This window comes from Macaca mulatta, chromosome 3 (genome assembly GCF_049350105.2).
Source record: "Macaca mulatta isolate MMU2019108-1 chromosome 3, T2T-MMU8v2.0, whole genome shotgun sequence".
Lineage (NCBI taxonomy): Eukaryota > Metazoa > Chordata > Mammalia > Primates > Cercopithecidae > Macaca > Macaca mulatta.
The window spans coordinates 12,747,909-12,765,000 of NC_133408.1; positions in this window are offsets into that span (position 1 = coordinate 12,747,909).

Sequence of the window (17,092 nt, forward strand, 5' to 3'; positions counted from 1 at the left end):
TTTCAAAACAATTGTTTTCAAGTTCTAAAATTATTTCTGTTTCATCTAGTCTATTCTCGAAGTTTTGATTGTATTTTATATTTCGTTCAGTAAATTCTTCAGTTCCAGAATTTCTGTTTGGTTCTTTTTCATGATATCTATCTCTTTGATAAATTTCTTGCTCATATTCTGAGTTGGTTGTTTTTTTTTTTTTTTTTCCATTTCCTTGCATTGTTTTTCTGTGTTCTCCTGTATCTTACAGAGCTTCTTTAATATCACTATTTTGAACTCTTCCTCTGGGATTTCATATATTTCTTTTTCATTGCAATCTGTTGCTGAAGTATTAATGTCTTCCTCTGGAGTTACCATATTTTCTTGTTTTTTCCATGTTTCTTGTGTCCTTACATTGATATCTGCACATCTGGTGTAACAGTTGCTTCTTTCAATTTTTCGAACTTGCTATGATAGGAGAGGACCTTTTTACTAAAGATATGTCTGTGGTATTGGTTGAGTAGCACACAGCACTTTGGCCTTGATTCTTGGTGTATGCAGTAGTATATGCTCCATATGATTTCTTCAGTTGTAAACAGAATCCATGCCATCTGATTTTCTCAGTGGCTTAGACTGTGGTGTTAGTAAAGGCTATGGTGAAGTGTTTTGCTGGGGACAGGAACTTCAAATGAGCCAGTCCTTTGGCACCAGTGCATTGATGACAGCAGTGGACTGAGCATGCTTGTCCTTGGGCCTCAGGGCAGGGTACACTAGCACTGGTGTTAGCAAGTCCAGGTGAATCAATTCTTGAGCCTCTAGGAGGCTTGCTTGGGTGACAGAAGTGGCAGTGGTAGGCCAGGTAGGTGGACAGATCCTCAGGTTCCTGAGCAGTGGGCATGGTGTGGGCAGTGGCAGTAGCAGTGGTGGGACAATCTGGCTCTCACATGGTCTGTACTGGTGTTGGTAGTGGCTGGGACAGACTGGGTAAGCCAGTCCCCAGGCTTGCAGGTGGCATGTGCGAGTGAGTGCCACCTGTAGTGGTGGCAGCAGGTTGGGTCAGCCCATCCTCAGAACCCCAGGAGGAATGCTTAGGTGCCAATGATGGGGCAGGGCACTCTCCAGGGGCAGGGCGCTCTCCAGTCTCCAGGTCCCCAGGCAGCATGCTCAGACACTGGGGAGGGAGGACAGAGCTGGGCTGCATATAAGCACTGGCTGTGTTAGGCAGAGATAAAGTGATTTCCAGGCCCTTGGAGAAATACTCAGGTTCAGGTGGCAGCAGCTGCACTGCAGCCCTGCTGCTTTCAGTGGCAGCATCTTTAAACAAGTGGCTGGGGAGCATGCTTTTCAGCCCTGGGTGAAGCTGCATAGCCTTTTTGTGGGCACTTGTAAATGCATAGGAGCCCTGCTTCTGGGGGTGGCAGGATCACTACCAATGGCCCGTTCTTTGGCTCTAGTGGCAGCAGCCGGCAGTGGCACTTGGCTACGAGGAGGGGATGTTATTGGGGCTCCAGGGATGTGGAGATGCAGGAGCTGTTGGGACCCAGGGCAGGATGCACTCTGGTGGAGGCTAGACTCTCAAAATAGCACTTTGCTGTAGCTGTTTAGGACTCAGGGGGTGCGTAGTACCCAGTGCGAGCTTCCTCTCTGGAGCAATGCTGTGCCAGTGCACGGTCTTTAGTTAGCTGCTCATGCTAATCTCAGAGCCGGCATGGACTGAGGGGCTTTCCCATGGGTAGAACTGCAGGGATCTGCAGTGGAAATGTAGGCTGCTGGGGGTCACTCACTTATCCTTTCCCTGCATTGGGGAGCCTCTCCAGGATCCTGGCCAATCAAAACTGAGCTATCTGTCTTACTTTTCTCTTCCTCCTTACCTTAGATGTTTCCTGTCACTTCTCTGTTGAATTCCAGCATTCTCTCTTAGGTGATCTATTTAAAATATGACTAACTGCTTGCTATTTTGGTCCTAGTTTGTGGAGGGAGTGAGTACCAGATGCCTCTCATGAGCCATCTTGAAGCTCCTCTTCTGTGAGTTTTAAATTGGATATAACATATGTATCAAACTTAGCACAGCATTTGTTATTGCTAACGTTATGACCCCTCAGCTTAGCAGCTGAGGCTATAACTTTATTCTAAACTCATTCTAACCTGCTATCTGGTTTCTTAATCCAGAATACATTAGAAACAGCAAGATAGAGGGGCTGAAACAGTTGTCTTCATAAAAACAAAATGCTTAAATTGAAAGCAAAAATAGTGTTTGAAGTCTTAAGTTTTAGTTATGAATAAGGTTTATTTTTTCATTTCAAATGAACAAAAAAATGACTTATTGATTGAAAGAAAGAAAAAAGGAAGTGAGAAAGAAAAAGAGGGAGGGGAAAAGGGAGGGAAGAAAAGAAAAAGCCTGATATGCCTGACATGTAGTCGATAACAATGAAGGAAAATTTCAAAAGTAAATTGATGATTGTGCATGTTGGGGAAAAACAACATAGATATTTGCTTTTATTTTATTATATTAATGAATTGCCATCATATTATTGGGACAAAACCCCAAAATGTGAATACTTCAAGTAGAATAACTTAATTTAAATAAACTACATATAACTATTTATTATATAATTATTCATCTTGCAAAAAACAGGCATTGTATGTCAATTAGAAATTTACATTGGGTGTGGTGGCTTACACCTGTAATCCCAGCACTTTGAGAGGACAAGGTGGGTGGATCACTTGAGGTCAGGGGTTCAAGACCAGCTTGGCCAACATGGTGAAACCCCGTCTCTACTAAAAATACAAAAATTAGTCAGGCATAGTGGTGCACGCCTGTAACCCCAGCTACTTAGGAGGCTGAAGCAGGAGAATCACTTGAACCCGGGAGGGGGAGTTTGCAGTGAGCCGAGATCATGCCATTGCACTCCAGCCTGGGCGACAGAGTGAAAACTCCATCTGGAAGGAAGGAAGGAAGGAAGGAAGGAAGGAAGGAAGGAAGGAAGGAAGGAGGAAAGAAAGAAAGAAAGAAAGAAAGAAAGAAAGAAAGAAAGAAAGAAAGAAAGAAAGAAAGAAAGAAAGAAAGAAAGAGAAATTTACATAGTATGTTTCTTCTCTTCATATTCCCTTTTCTGCAGTTTAAATTAGGATTTTAGTTATTTTTCATTTCTCTGTTTCAGGTGTGATTGCCAAAAACAAGATTAAAGTGTTTTTTACTTTTAAAGTTGGTTTCTAGGGGAATGGCAGGAAGCTGAATCCTTGTTAATGGAGTCCAACAGAAGAAAAGGCAATGAATAGATGCAAAGACAGGAGAAAGTGAACCAGAAGGAGCAGCTGTGCATCCCAGTGCTGGGATTGTTCCCAGATCCCTTGTCCCCAGAGGTAGCACTTGAACTTTCATCCTTCACCTGCCAACCAGATGTGGTCTGCCAGACAAGCTCATGCCATCCGTATTGCAAGTCTTCAGTAAATATTCGCATTCTCTTAGAGTATTAAATCTTCAAAGACTTGGAAGATCGTTCTGTCTAGCTCCCTCTTGTAAATAAAATGTCTTGCATTTTACCTCTATAAAGAGGGCTCTTTACACACCAGATCTTATTTTAAGTGATTTAACACTCTTCACAACCCTGGGAGGTAGTTGTCCTGGAGTAGGGACAGGGGTTGCCACAGAATGAAATGACAGAAGTTGAACTGGATTAAATTACAAACGAATTGTGAAAAACTGGCTCTTTAATACAACATGTTCTAACATGTTTCCCACAAGGGCAGCTTGATCACTTTCAGGCCTTGAGTAAAATAACAATCATAGTAATAACTCCTCGTAGTCACGAAGTAAGACTTTGTGCTCCACTTCCATGTAGAACTGTATTTTGGGAAGCCACCTGCCTCTCTGTGCCACGGTACCATCCAGCAGGCTCACCCCTGCCCCTGCCAGCCTCCCAAACAACGGGGCTAAGTTTTGTTCTTTTGAATAGGCTTCAAAGTGCAGTGGCATGATTCGGCTCACTGCAACCTCTGCCTCCCAGGATCAAACAATTCTCCTGCCTCAGCCTCCTGAGTTGCTGGGATTACAGGCACCCACCACCACACCTGATTAATTTTTTGTATTTTTAGTAGACATGGGGTTTCCTTATGTTGGCCAGGCTGGTCTCAAACTGCTGACTTCAAGTCATCTGCCCACCTCGGACTCCCAAAGTGCTGGGATTACAAGCATAAGTCACTGCACCTAACCCCTCATTGGACTTTATTGTCTACACACCAGCTAAAGGAATGAGTTGGATTCACCTTTGTCAATGGTGAGGTCCAAGTTTCAGCTCTGGCCTGGTCCACCTTCGTCTCTGCCCTGGACCACCTTCATCTGTGGCCTGGACCACTGCAATAGCATCTTAGCTCTTCTCCCTGCTCCATGCTTGTCTCTAGGGTCTGTTCTCAACCCAGCAACCTGAGCTGTCCTAATAATAGGATGGATAACGGATAATGTCCCTGCTCTGCTGAAATCCTCCAATGGCTTCAATTTACACTTAGAACCAAATCTGAAAATCTCCAGGGGCTCTGAAAGTCTCTGTTACTGGGCATCATCACCCCTCCCCTCTTTGACCTCTGTCTCCTGGGTCATTTTTCCCCATCATGTGCTGCACTCGATCTGAACCAGCCCCTGCCTGGAGTGCTCTACCCCTGTCTCTGCAGAACTCACGTTATGACTTCACCTAGCTCCCCTGCTGAGGTCACCTCCTCAAGGCTGCCCTCCCTGATGTACTATGTGAAGCACTCCCCTCGCTCTCCATCCTCTCATCCTGCTCCGGGTTCTATTTGTTGACTGTCTCACTCACAAGACAGGAAGCTCCAGGATGGCAGGGAACCTGGCTTTTGTTCACTGCTGTCTCCTCAGCACCTGAGTCAGTGCTGGGCAAATAGGAAGCTCTCAATAATCATCTGCTATGTGAATGAATAATATTTTGAATGAGTTGACTTGATTATCTGTCTAAACTGACCAGATGTTTTAGGATTGTTTGCACAGCCAATGCAATTTCTTAGCCAGCCATCACATATGTATTTACTGGCAAGTTTTTCTGTAATTCACACCTAGGTGGAGGTGAGCTAGAAACTTAGCTTGTGAACTATCTATAAAGTCAAGAATTAAATGCGACCACCTCATTTTTCTTTCCAAGGACTCATTTGTGTATCTTCCTCTTGGGTCTCCCCTCTTTTGATTTGTCTGAATCCCAGGAGTTTCCTCAGGGAGAACCTGCTCTGTTTTCCCACCTCCACCCAATGCTGATGCTCAAAACTGGGGACACTTCTCCCCTCGAAAGAGAGACCTGCTCTCAGTCCCACAGAGCCACAGAGGCTAAAACTTAGAGGGGAGATGACTCTTTCTTTGACTCCAGATTCCCTCCAGGTGTCCCCCACACCATAGTTCTCATGGAATCCTTCCATGGGTTTATACACACAGCCTTTCCTGGGGCCCAAGTTGGCCCCAAGAATCTGACATTTGGGCACAGTCCAGCAGCACCGCGCCCCATTGCCAGTCCTAGATGTGGGCTAGCTTCTCTTTAACCCTCAGAACAAAAGCATTCCTATTCTATCCTGACCCAGTGCCCTAGGGCAATCCCATTTTTGTGCCTATCTCTCAGTGAGCCCAAAATAGCCTCAGAAGAGGGCCAACCAGCCCTTCCTCTGCTGAGTTGTAGATGGCAGCTCCTTTCACCAAAGGAAAAAACAGAAAGAAATACTTGCTTACCATCCAGCATAACACCTCTTTGGAAGGTTCTTAACTACATTTGTAAATAAAAAACAGCTTTTTAAACAACTCCACTTTTTGTTTAAGACCTTGAGTTTCACAGACGACACTTGTGGCATTTATTAACAATCTCTTATTAACATATGGGATTGCCATTATACAGAATTTTGAGATAAACCAAGGAGCCAGTGGTGACTCATGCCTGTAATCCCAGCACTTTGGGAGGCCAAGGCCAAGGATTTCTGGAGCCCAGGAGGTCGAGACCAGCCTGGTTAACATGGCAAAACCTCATCTCTAAAAAAACGTACAAAAATTAGCTGGACTTGGTGACAGACACTTGTAGTCTCAGCTACTCAGGAGGCTGAGGTGGGAGGATCACCTGAACCTGGGAAGTGGAGGTTGCAGTGAGCCAAGATTGTACCACTGCACTCCAGCCTGGAAGACAGAGCAAGATCTGTCTCACACACACACAAAGAAAAGATAAGTTGAGGGCAGACCAGCACTTTCTTCTCCCTCTTTTCTTTGTTTTCAGTCTCTGGGTGTCTTTGGATGAGTCTCTTAACACCTCTAATCCTTGTTTTCCCAACCTGTAGTGTTGGAAAGTGATCTCTTCCCTACACACCTGACAAGTTTATTTGGGACCAAATAAGAATCTGTGTGAACAAAATTCTTACACTGTGAACACACAAAGGTAAGATATTTTTCATTAGATTTTTAGTGCTCCAAGGCAATGGTGCCCAAACAGCTGCGCATCAGAATTGATAGGAAAGTGTGTCTGAATGAAAGGTTCCTAGGCCTTATTTTCAGAAATGATTTATCCTGTTGCTCAGATGCAGGACCCTGTTGTCTGTTCTGAAGATTCTGTAGGTTCTGTAGTAATGCCTCCTGTTCTTTCAGGTTTGGGAATACCGTTCTATGGACCAAACATCTATACCTTCAAGTGAACCTGAGTCAGTGAGCAACCACCCCGAAAAGTATTTGTACTTTAAATCCTATCTCTATTTGAGAAATAAAAGCTTTGCACTCATTAAAAATTTTAAGGCATCTAAGACCAAGTGGGAAATCTATTTTTCTTGTAGAGAATCTTTGACAATTATTTGAAGTTACCCCATGTGAGAGCTCTGGTGAGTGAATGTAATTTAGGTACATTCTGACCATATGGAACTTGGTAGGTCTAAAAGCAAGTTGGGCACATGATAGGAAGTGAGGAAGGTCCTAGATTTTTTTGTGGAGTGAGAAAATGGGAGATGAGATATACTTCAAAATAACCATGTTTTGTGAAGGTTTGATTTTTTTGGATGTATTTATTTATCCTTATAAGTGGTTTTAAGGCATTGCTAGTCTGTAACTCTCTGGTGCATGTATATTCATTACACCTGAAAAAATCCTGTTGGGTGAGTGCAGAAGCATTTAGCATACATAAAACTCAGAAGTCGTTTTATAAGCTGTCTTCAAACAAGGAAGTTGAATTTTCCCAGAATCAAATTGGCTCACATTTCAAGAGAAACTCAGAACTCACAAAATACCCATTGCATTTTTTTCTATGCCTAGCTAAACTCTTTTTATTTTTTTCACTTTTGCTTTAAGTGAGTATACACTGCTATAAATTCAGGTGGCAGGTCTCCTCAGTAGAGATAAGATTGGACGTTTCACCTATCAGAGGACTTTGGGGGCTTTGTTCAAGTTCTCTTTCATCAGATTTGAAGGCGTAATTGTTAGACTGTTGTAAACTGAGAAGTTTCTGGAGTCACAGAAACAAGGGAGACTATGTAGCTGCTTGAAATAGGTGGGTATGCACTAATCCACAGATGGGAGTCTGCAGAGAAAAGAATTCTGTGTCAGTAGAATGGGAGTCAGCAAAAAGGAGTCCGCCTGCTTCCCTCTAAAGTTGTAGCAACAAAATGAGCTGGATCATCTAATTCTAAGGTGGCATGATCAAAGTCCTCAAAAGATACTTAAACAGAATTCAAGAAGTTCATACGGAAAAATCATATTTTTATGTTTACCAACCTCTAACTGAAATTTAGCATTTTCTTTCTTTATGAATATAGGAAACAAGTGGTAATAATAATAATTGTACTTGTGACTTTGTCCCCAAGAAGAATCACAGATTTTTTATAACTTATTACAGATGTGAGTTATCTCAAAATATTATTTACACTCATCACTATTGGAAATTTCTATAGTTATTAGACTCATCTCTTGATTTTATTTATTATAATAATAAGCACCTTATATGTCTGTATCACACATTTCTTAACATTTGATAATTATATATCAATATAATTGGCTTCCCTTGACATCCTATACATTTTGGTTTTTGCATTGAAAACATTATTCAAAGAAAGGGTTCCCCAGACTAGCAAACGGTCCGTAAATCAGAAGAAGTTAAGAATGCTTAAACTAGAATTTGTTTCTCAGTGGTACATTATGTGAAACCTACATTTCTCTTCAGAAGACTGCAGATTACACAAGTGAACCGGTTTGTCAAAAATAAGACAATTAATGAAAACAACCTAAAAGCCTTAGAACAGGGGAAAGGTAAATAGATGTTTCAGCATTAGAAAGGAATAAGCTACAGATACTCGCAACAAGACAGATGAACTACAAGCGCATTTATGAAAAGTAGAAAAAGCCAAACTCAAAAGGCTGCATACCATATGATTCCACTTATAAGACACTATTTCCAAGTCGAAACCATCATTGGATGGCTGAGGGTAGAAAGCAGGGAACAAGGATTGCCAACAAAGAGGGACAGGGGACTTTGGGGGCTTATAAAATGTTTGTGTTTCAATATATGTAAATTGTACCTTAAAATGCTCTAAATGTAATCCATATGCTAGTTACCTGAATATTCCTCATCTTCTAGCTCTCTCTTGGTCGCACCTGGTTCCCTCTGCTCTAACCACCTGCGTCTGCCCCATCTCAACCCCACCTCCACTGTTACTCTCTTCGCTCCTCCTTGCCCAGGTGAATGCAGCCTCTTTTCTGTGGTTTTTCTAACATACCACCTCCCAGAAGACAGTTGGGCATAGTTAGTACATAATTTATAGCCAAACCCATACACTTTTGAGCATTAAAGTGATTACTCTGGGGCCACAGGTGCAGACCATGAGGCTATCCCGGAAAACTAGGATCCACAGCTCCTTGCTATGGGAGATGCTCACTCAAGGTTTAGGGCCAGTGATGGGCAGCGGGTCGGGGGCTGGTCCCTGCCCACATCATCCCGAATGCTCTCTCAGCTTGCCCACTCGCAACCCCCAAATCCCTCTTCATTTGTTGTGCAAAGCAAGTTATCAACCCTCTCTCTGTTTCATTCCTCACCCTGTTCCAAAGTCCAAAAGCCCAACAGGGGGCTCATACCAGTCAGTTATCTCCTGTGGTATGATTCTGCTGTCTGCTCTTGAACCCCCAAAGACAGTAGCAGTCATAGCTAGTGGGTCATGATTATTTAATAAGCTGAGCTCTTCCTGTGGATTATATGACACCTGCCTTTTAGGCCTCTGTGAGGTAATTAAAATCACTATGCCCATTTTACAGATAAGCAGATGGAGGTTCTGCAGCATCAAATAATTCTGGAAAGCAGCAGAGCTAGGAGATCAACCCAGGTGTCTGAGACAGCAGGTGACCAGCAGAACACTTACATCAGGCCAACATTGCCCTTGCCTTGTTCGGGGCACAGAGCACAGGTTTGCACGGAGCCAGTGCTTGCCGTCTGCCTGTCCCACCTCCGCCGGCATGATTGCATTGTTTAAACAACCAAAGGAACTCAACAGCTGCCAGATAGCCCAGCGGTTTCCATTGTATTTGGAGCTGTGTGAGCTCAAATGATCAGTGAAGAGATTTGCCCAAATGTGAGCTCATGAACTCTGGCTCAAGAACCAGGAGAATGTCTCCTCCACTCATGATAATCTTGTTCAGAATTGTGAAGTTGCTTCCCCTCAAGGCATTAAAACTTAGACTTGACACCACACCAGTAATTTCTCTGTGACTCCAGATGTGTGAATGCAAGCTGAAAATGTAAATGGAGAATTCAGGTATTAGTCTAACTATTCCGTGGCTGAATATGGAGAGTTAGAAATGCCTCCTGGGCAGATTTAACTTTTTCATTTCATCCAAATGCTTAAGAGTAAGGCAAAAACACCATGGCTTTATATAGCTGATGTTCCCTTCTTTTATTTCTTTTCTTTTTCTTTTTCTTTTTCTTTTTTTTTTTTTTTTGAGACGGAGTCTTGCTGTGTCCCCCAGGCTGGAGTGCAGGGGCGCGATCTCAGCTCACTGCAAGCTCCGCCTCCCGGGTTCACGCCATTCTCCTGCCTCAGCCTCCTGAGTAGCTGGGACTATAGGCACCCGCCACCACGCCCGGCTAATTTTTTGTATTTTCAGTAGAGATGGCATTTCACCATGTTAGCCAGGATGGTCTTGATCTCCTGACCTTGTGATCGGCCTGCCTTGGCCTCCCAAAGTGCTGGGATTACAGGCGTGAGCCACCGCGCCCGGCCCCGTTCCCTTCATTTTTAATGAATTTGTTGACAAGCTGGAGGGTAGGTACTTGAAATGTGTTTTTTTCATAGAAGTGAGATTGATAAATGGTGACTAGAGACGTTCATTCATGTGAGTCCTGGGAAGAGAGGGCCGAAAGGGAAGGATGGAAAAAAGAGAGTTTCATTCTCCTTTCTTGGACCCAAAATCAATCTACATAAACGTTTTTAAAATGAGCGAGTCTCTGGAATCTTCTCACCCACTTCTCTGAGGGCGTAATGTTATGCTTGAGAAATGCAGGCTCTTGGTTTCCTCTTACACACGAGGAACTCCCAATCTGCCCTGTCTCCCTCCCTTCATCATCACGATCACCTGCCATCCCTCCTGAAGTCAAAACTCTTATCCTGTTGCCGAGTGTAAGTTCTATAAAGTGTTTTGAAACTAGAACAGCCAACTCTTTTATGGTGCTGACGATATGCCAGGCACTGCTATAAGCACGTAACATACATTAACTCATACGATTAATATATGATTAATAGCATTGAGATAAATGCTAACAATGTAAAGATGTGGGATAGAGAGGGTAAGCAATTTGCCCAAGGGTACGCAGTCAGGAAGCGGCAGAGCCCCACAGTGCACGGTGTACCCAGACAGCCTGGCTCCAGTGTCTGTGAACCTGACCTTCCTAAGGCTGGGGAAACATGTGCCTGGTTGCAAGCATTATGCCATGTGTGCATGCATTTAGCAGTCACGCACTGGGACCTGGGGCCAGGGACACAGGGGTCACAAGGCCATCTGGCCTGTGTCCTTGTGCAGCCACTTTCCTGGGGGGCTTCAGACAATTAGACAAACAATGACAACATGAGGAAGTAAATGTTCTGCATATCTAGGAGTATTTAGAAGGAGTGCCCAACTGTGACCCGGGGCCAGGCCAGGTAGGTGTGGGGAGGGTTGGTCAGCTCTGAGGTACACCTGAAGGATGAATAGAGTTTTTGCTGGCCAGGAAAAAGGTGGGAGATGGTATTTCAGGCAAGGAAAGGGCATGGGAAAAACCCAGAGCAAGGAGCATGCCAGAGAAAAAAGTCGTCTCAGTGAGGATGGAGCCAAGTGTGAACAGGGGCAGCAGGCAACTGAGAGGCCTGGAGGGGCAGGCAATGACTGCACTTGGTTCTTACCTTTTTAATTTCTTTCATTTTTAGAGACAGGGTCTCACTCTGTTGCCCAGGTTGGCAGTGCAGTGGTACAATCATGGCTCACTAAAGTCTTGCACTCCTGGGTTCAAGCAATCTTCCTGCCTTAGCCTCCTGAGTAGCTGGGACTAGAGGCACAAGCCACCACTCTTGGCTAATTTTTTTATTTTATTTTATTTTATTTATTTTTTGTAGAAATGGGGTCTCACTATGTTGCCCAAGCTGGTCTTGAACTCCTGGCTTCAAATGATCCTCCCACCTCAGCCTCCCAAGGTATTGGGATTATAGGCATGAGCTACCCACCCAGCGAACGACTGCACTTTGAAGGCCCCACGAGCTCCATCAGAAAGTCTGGGCTTTATCTGAAGAGCAATAAGGCACCCCAAGGGGCTGTCCACTGTGGGGTGGTATGGACCGCTGTGCACGTGGAACACGTAGGAGATGAGTTAGAAGGATGCAGTAGCACTCCTGGGAGATGAACGTGGCCTGGATGATGCCTTGGTCCCCACTCTCTATGAATCTAATGCAACCACTTCCTGAAATCTAATGCAACTGCTCCCTGAAAAGTCGAGGCTCCAACCTTGGGAGTCCAGGACCTAAAAATTGTGCTGGGCTCAACATCAAAGAGTAATGGGGTAGGGCGTGTTTTCTGAAAAGGGCCTGATCTACTGCGGGCCTGTGACTTTTTTCCACCAGCAATTCTCCACCAGGGGCAATGTGCCAATGACTGGAGATGTTTTTGGTTGTCACAGCGTGTGGGGGAGTACTACTGGTACCCCGCGACCAGCCAGTGTTCCTCAAGCCTTTCTCTTCTTTCCTTTCCCACGTTCCCAGAAAGGCTACAGGGACCACTGGCCAGGGCTGGCTGGCGGCTCAATGGTGGGAAAATAACAAAAAAGAACTGCTTATATTTACTTAAAGAAACACTGAAAGAGTAAACAAGAAATTGATCTAAATGGTTATGTAGCAGAAAGGGTGAGGGTGGGAATGATTCAAGTCTGTGAATACCTTTGTAGAGTGTTTTTGACTTTTGATTCCTGTGCATTGATTACCAGTTCAAAAATAATATTATTTTTCGCCGGGCGAAGTGGCTCACACCTGTAATTGCAGCACTTTGGGAAGCCGAGACAGGTGGATCACTTGAGGTCAGGAGTTCAAGACCAGCCTGGCCAACGTGGTGAAACCCTGTCTCTGCTAAAAATACAAAAATTAGTGAGGCGTGGTACTCACTCGCCTGTAATCCCAGCTACTCGGGAGACTGAGGCAGGAGAATCACTTGAACCCAGGAGGTGGAGCTTGCAGTGAGTCGAGATCACGCCACTGAACTCCAGCCTGGGCGACAGAGTGACAGATTCTGTCTAATAATAATAATAATAATAATAAAGAAAGAAAAAAATGGTTTCTTTAAGAGATTAGCAATTCAGATTTCCAAACGTCAATCCCTTCTGGACTTCATTTGTAAGCACTAGATTTTTCTTTTCTTTTCTTTTCTTTTTTTTTTTTTTTGACACATAGTCTCTCTCTGTCATCAGGATGAAATACAGTGGTGTCATCTTGGCTCACTGCAACCTCTGCCTCCCAGGTTCAAATAATTCTCCTTCCTCAGCGTCCCGGGTAGCTGGGATTACAGGTGTGCACCACCACGCCCACCTAATTTTTGTGTTTTTAGTAGAGACAGAGTTTCACCATGTTGGCCAGGATGGTCTCGATCTCCTGACCGCATGATTCACCCACACTGGCCTTCCAAAGTGCTGGGATGACGGGAACCCAGCCAACTCTGGGTTTGTCTAATGACCTCTCTTCTTAATGAATCTGGAGCATCTTTATTAAAACTCCATTCTGGCTGATTCATATACCTCCTACACTGTACTTCGTGCATGTTTCACATGCTTCTTGTAAAATTTACACAGCTGATGTAGACCCCGTTTCTTGAAAAAGGCCCAACCTTCCCTTTAGACTTTACTGAAGCCAACAACGGACTGGTTTCAGTGAGCCTTGTTTTGTTCCAGGGCTTACCTGTGAAATGCATTTATTCCACCAGGAAGCTTTTGAAAAAATCAGTCACCTGATCCCTCCTTGGTATCCATAGGCTCCGGGAGGTCAAAGTTCCTGTTTTCTTCCACTGGCATCATCCCTTACAAGCCTTTTTAAGTGCTGTTGTGGCTTGTCAGGAGGGAAGATCATATATCCAAGGTATATAAGCCCCCCTTTCAGGACGCGTTCACCTGTGAAGGGGTTTTTGGCAGGTGATCAGCCTCCAGCAATTTAAGGCCTTGACTTGCTGGCAAAAGCCCTAGATCATGGGACCCAAGCTCCCTGATTTGGTGGGTCAGTCTTGGAATTCATGACGCTCCTAACTGTATCAGGCAGGCTGGCGTACTGGTTCTGTGCTCAGATAAGTGGAATCCAATGCTTCCCACGTTTCCAGGGACTGGCCCTTGGTGCCGGCCGACTTCCTTTGGAGGTGATGTAAGGTAAACAGAACCCTGAGTCCTAGATTTGGGAGCAAAGTGGGATTCATAAGCAAAAAAAAGGGGACTTCATGCTGGAGGAAATTCAATGCCCTGTGCAGGAGGGAGTTTTCCTTTTCTCTAGGATTTGAGGAACATGCAATGCCATCAGAGGACACTTTGGTACCAAGATTCTCCCCCCTGGTGACAGCACGAATTTTTTCACTGAAATAATTCCAAAGTGTAATAGTTTTAATGATGCTGAAATAGCCAGCTGTGAACACTGGAATTATGGCATTAGGGTCTCTTTGTAAGAGATAACTTAGTAGCTAAGTTGGCTTGTTTTCATTAACTCATAAAAACTTCATTTCATAGACACATTGAATAAAACCTGTAATGGGAACTAAAATCTTAGTCTGCCCATATAATTTTTCTCTTAATGGAATCTCATGCCAATAAGTCAAACATAAAGTTTCTGATTTAACAGCATAAGAGAAAGAAACATATAATGAAAACCATGAATTGGGTGGTATTATACCATACGGGGGGCCTGACATTATCCGGCGAAATTGTATAAGCATTTGCTCTTTGCCCCAGCAATCCTACTCCTAGGAACCTTCCTCCAAAGGGGTTGGTGCTGTAGGCCTCTGGGAATTTCCAAATGGTGTCTCTCTGAAGGAGGGCTGCCAGCCAACAGGTCCCAACAGGGTCACACCATCCCCATCTACCAGCTCCTGGGAGTTGCAGAAACACAAAAACAACTTTGCATTAATAGTCCATCTGAAACCCAGAGAAGATGTCACCAGGCCTTTCACCAAGACGTGAAGCCTCTGCCTGGCCCAGAGGGACACATGTGTACTCCAGGCTGCATTCTGAACCCTCATGCCTGTGGCCGGGCCATGCCTCACACGTCGTTCCTACTAAACCGACTTGCTCACGTCGAGCCCCTGTGGTAATCCATTCTCCCTTTTTGTTTTGAATCAGGGTCTCTCGTTGTTGCCCAGGCTGGAATGCAAAGTGAGGTCAGCTCACTCTAACCTCAAACTCCTGGGCTCAAGGGATCTTCCCACCTCAGCCTCCCAAGCAGCTGAGATCACAAGTGTGCACCACTATGCCCGGCTAATATTTTTGTTTTTTAAACCAGGTACTGTGAGTGCTCACCTGATTTTTGGCTCTTACAAGGGTGTTTGTGTGTGTGTGTGGAGATAGTTGCTAAATTGGTGTCCTTGCTGGGTGGATGATGGGTGAAGCCTTTTATTCTACCATCTTGCTCCATCTCTCTCCTCCTTTTTATTTTTTTAAATAAAAATGGGGTTTCACTGTGTTGCCCAGGCTAGTCACAAACTCCTGGGCTCAAGTGAACCTCTGGCCTCCCAAAGGGATGGAATTACAGGCGTGAGTCACTGAGCCCAGCCCGTCTACTCTCTTAGTGTTCCCATCCCTATACTGTTCTGTCTTCCCTTTACCAATTTATCCTCTTCTCAACTTTGGTCCAGATACCATGCCATTTTTGTAGACCAACCTTCCTTATCTTCACTGAGGTCATACCTGGGTTCAAACACCAACTGAGGCGTCACTACCTCTATGACCTTGAGTAGTCATTCATTTTTTCAGGTATGCATCTGTATGATGGGCTTGATAGTTCCATCTATTTCAGGCAAGGTTCCCTTGCAGTCACAGGAACCACTCTAACTATTTTAAGCAGAAATAGATTTCACACAGGAGTTGTGTGCTTACAAAACCTTCACATGGGTCAAAGAAGCAGGCTACAGAAGAGGCCTGCAGGAAAGATTCATAACACGATACCACAGGACTATCCCACCAGGGAAGCCACCTCTTTTAACTCAAGCACAAAACTCTGAATCAGGAAGTGGCACAGCCCCAGAACCTCTGAATCAACCTTTGCTTCCAGGGATGTAGCACCTCAACGGTGATAGAGATCAGGGGGCTACCATGACAATGTTTGCTCCCATGGCCTCTCCACACTGACTAGATCTGCACCAACAAAAATATAGATGTCCCAAGTCAGCTCTCTCATGGCTGCACCTAATCAGCAGCTTCCAAATCATATGTGGAACCCTGTTTGCAAGGCAGGCTGGGAAATGCAGTCTCTGTCTCTTCAGCTCTGTAGAGAAGAAAAAGCAGAAGGTTGCAGTGAATAGATGAGGTCTCACTCACGTCAGAGGGGTGTGGCGAAGAGTGCAGCCAGGCTCTGACATCCTCATCAGTTTATTCATTCATTTACTCAGCAAATGTTTATCGCCAGTTATTGCACCAGGAGTTCAATGATGAATGAGGCACAGTCCCTGCCCTCAGGGAGCTGATAGTCTATGCTATGGGCTGAATTGTGTCCCTTTTCCCAAATTCATATGCTGAAGCCCTAACCTCCAATGTTACTATATTTAGAGCTACAGTTTTAGGAGGTAAAGCTAAACAGAGTCATGGGGTGAGATCCTAAATTGATAGGATTGGTGACTGTATAAGAAAAGAAGCAGACATCAGAGCTATCTTTCTCTGTACATGCACAGTGGAACTGCACTGGGAGGATACCTCAAGAAGGCAGCTGTCTGCACGCCAGGAAGAGAGTCCTCACCAGGAACGGAACCATGCTGGTCCCATGATCTCAGAATTTCAGTCTCCAGAGCTGTGGGAAAATACATTTCTGTTGTTGAAGCCACCAGTCGGTGGTAATTTGTTATGGTAGCCTAAGCAGATTAAGACAGTCCCAGAGGGTTCAGGCCAGAAAGCAGGCAAGTCTAGCACAAGCTGCTAAGTGCTAGTAGGGGACAAGCACCAAGAGCTTTGAGAGCACAGAAGTGGGGCACCATTATAAGCCTTAAGGGGCCAAACAAGACATTTGGGAATCTAAGGGTAATGCCAAGGTTCAGAGGAACGAGAGTTCCTGGCATGACCCAAACACAAGCAAGTCAATGGAGCTAGAAATGCCCTATTTCTAGGATGTTTGAGGAATTTGAAAAGGAAGGGGTGAGTGATCAGGCTAGAGCAGATCCTTGTAGGATGGAATCATTGGAAGGACTCAAAGGCATGCCACAGGTGCACTCATCTATAGCTTTAATAAAGGTGAGGGATAAAGCCATCAGGAAAAGAGAATGGAGGCAACCTAAGAGAGGCTAGAAAACTTAGGCACAAACCCTTGCTGTCCTTTCTCATTTGCACAGCATGAATTCGGTCTTCAGAATGACCCACCAAATGTGTGCACATTATCTTGACTTAAAGGGGGCTTTTGCAACTTTGCAGAGGGGTCTTTTAGAACCAGA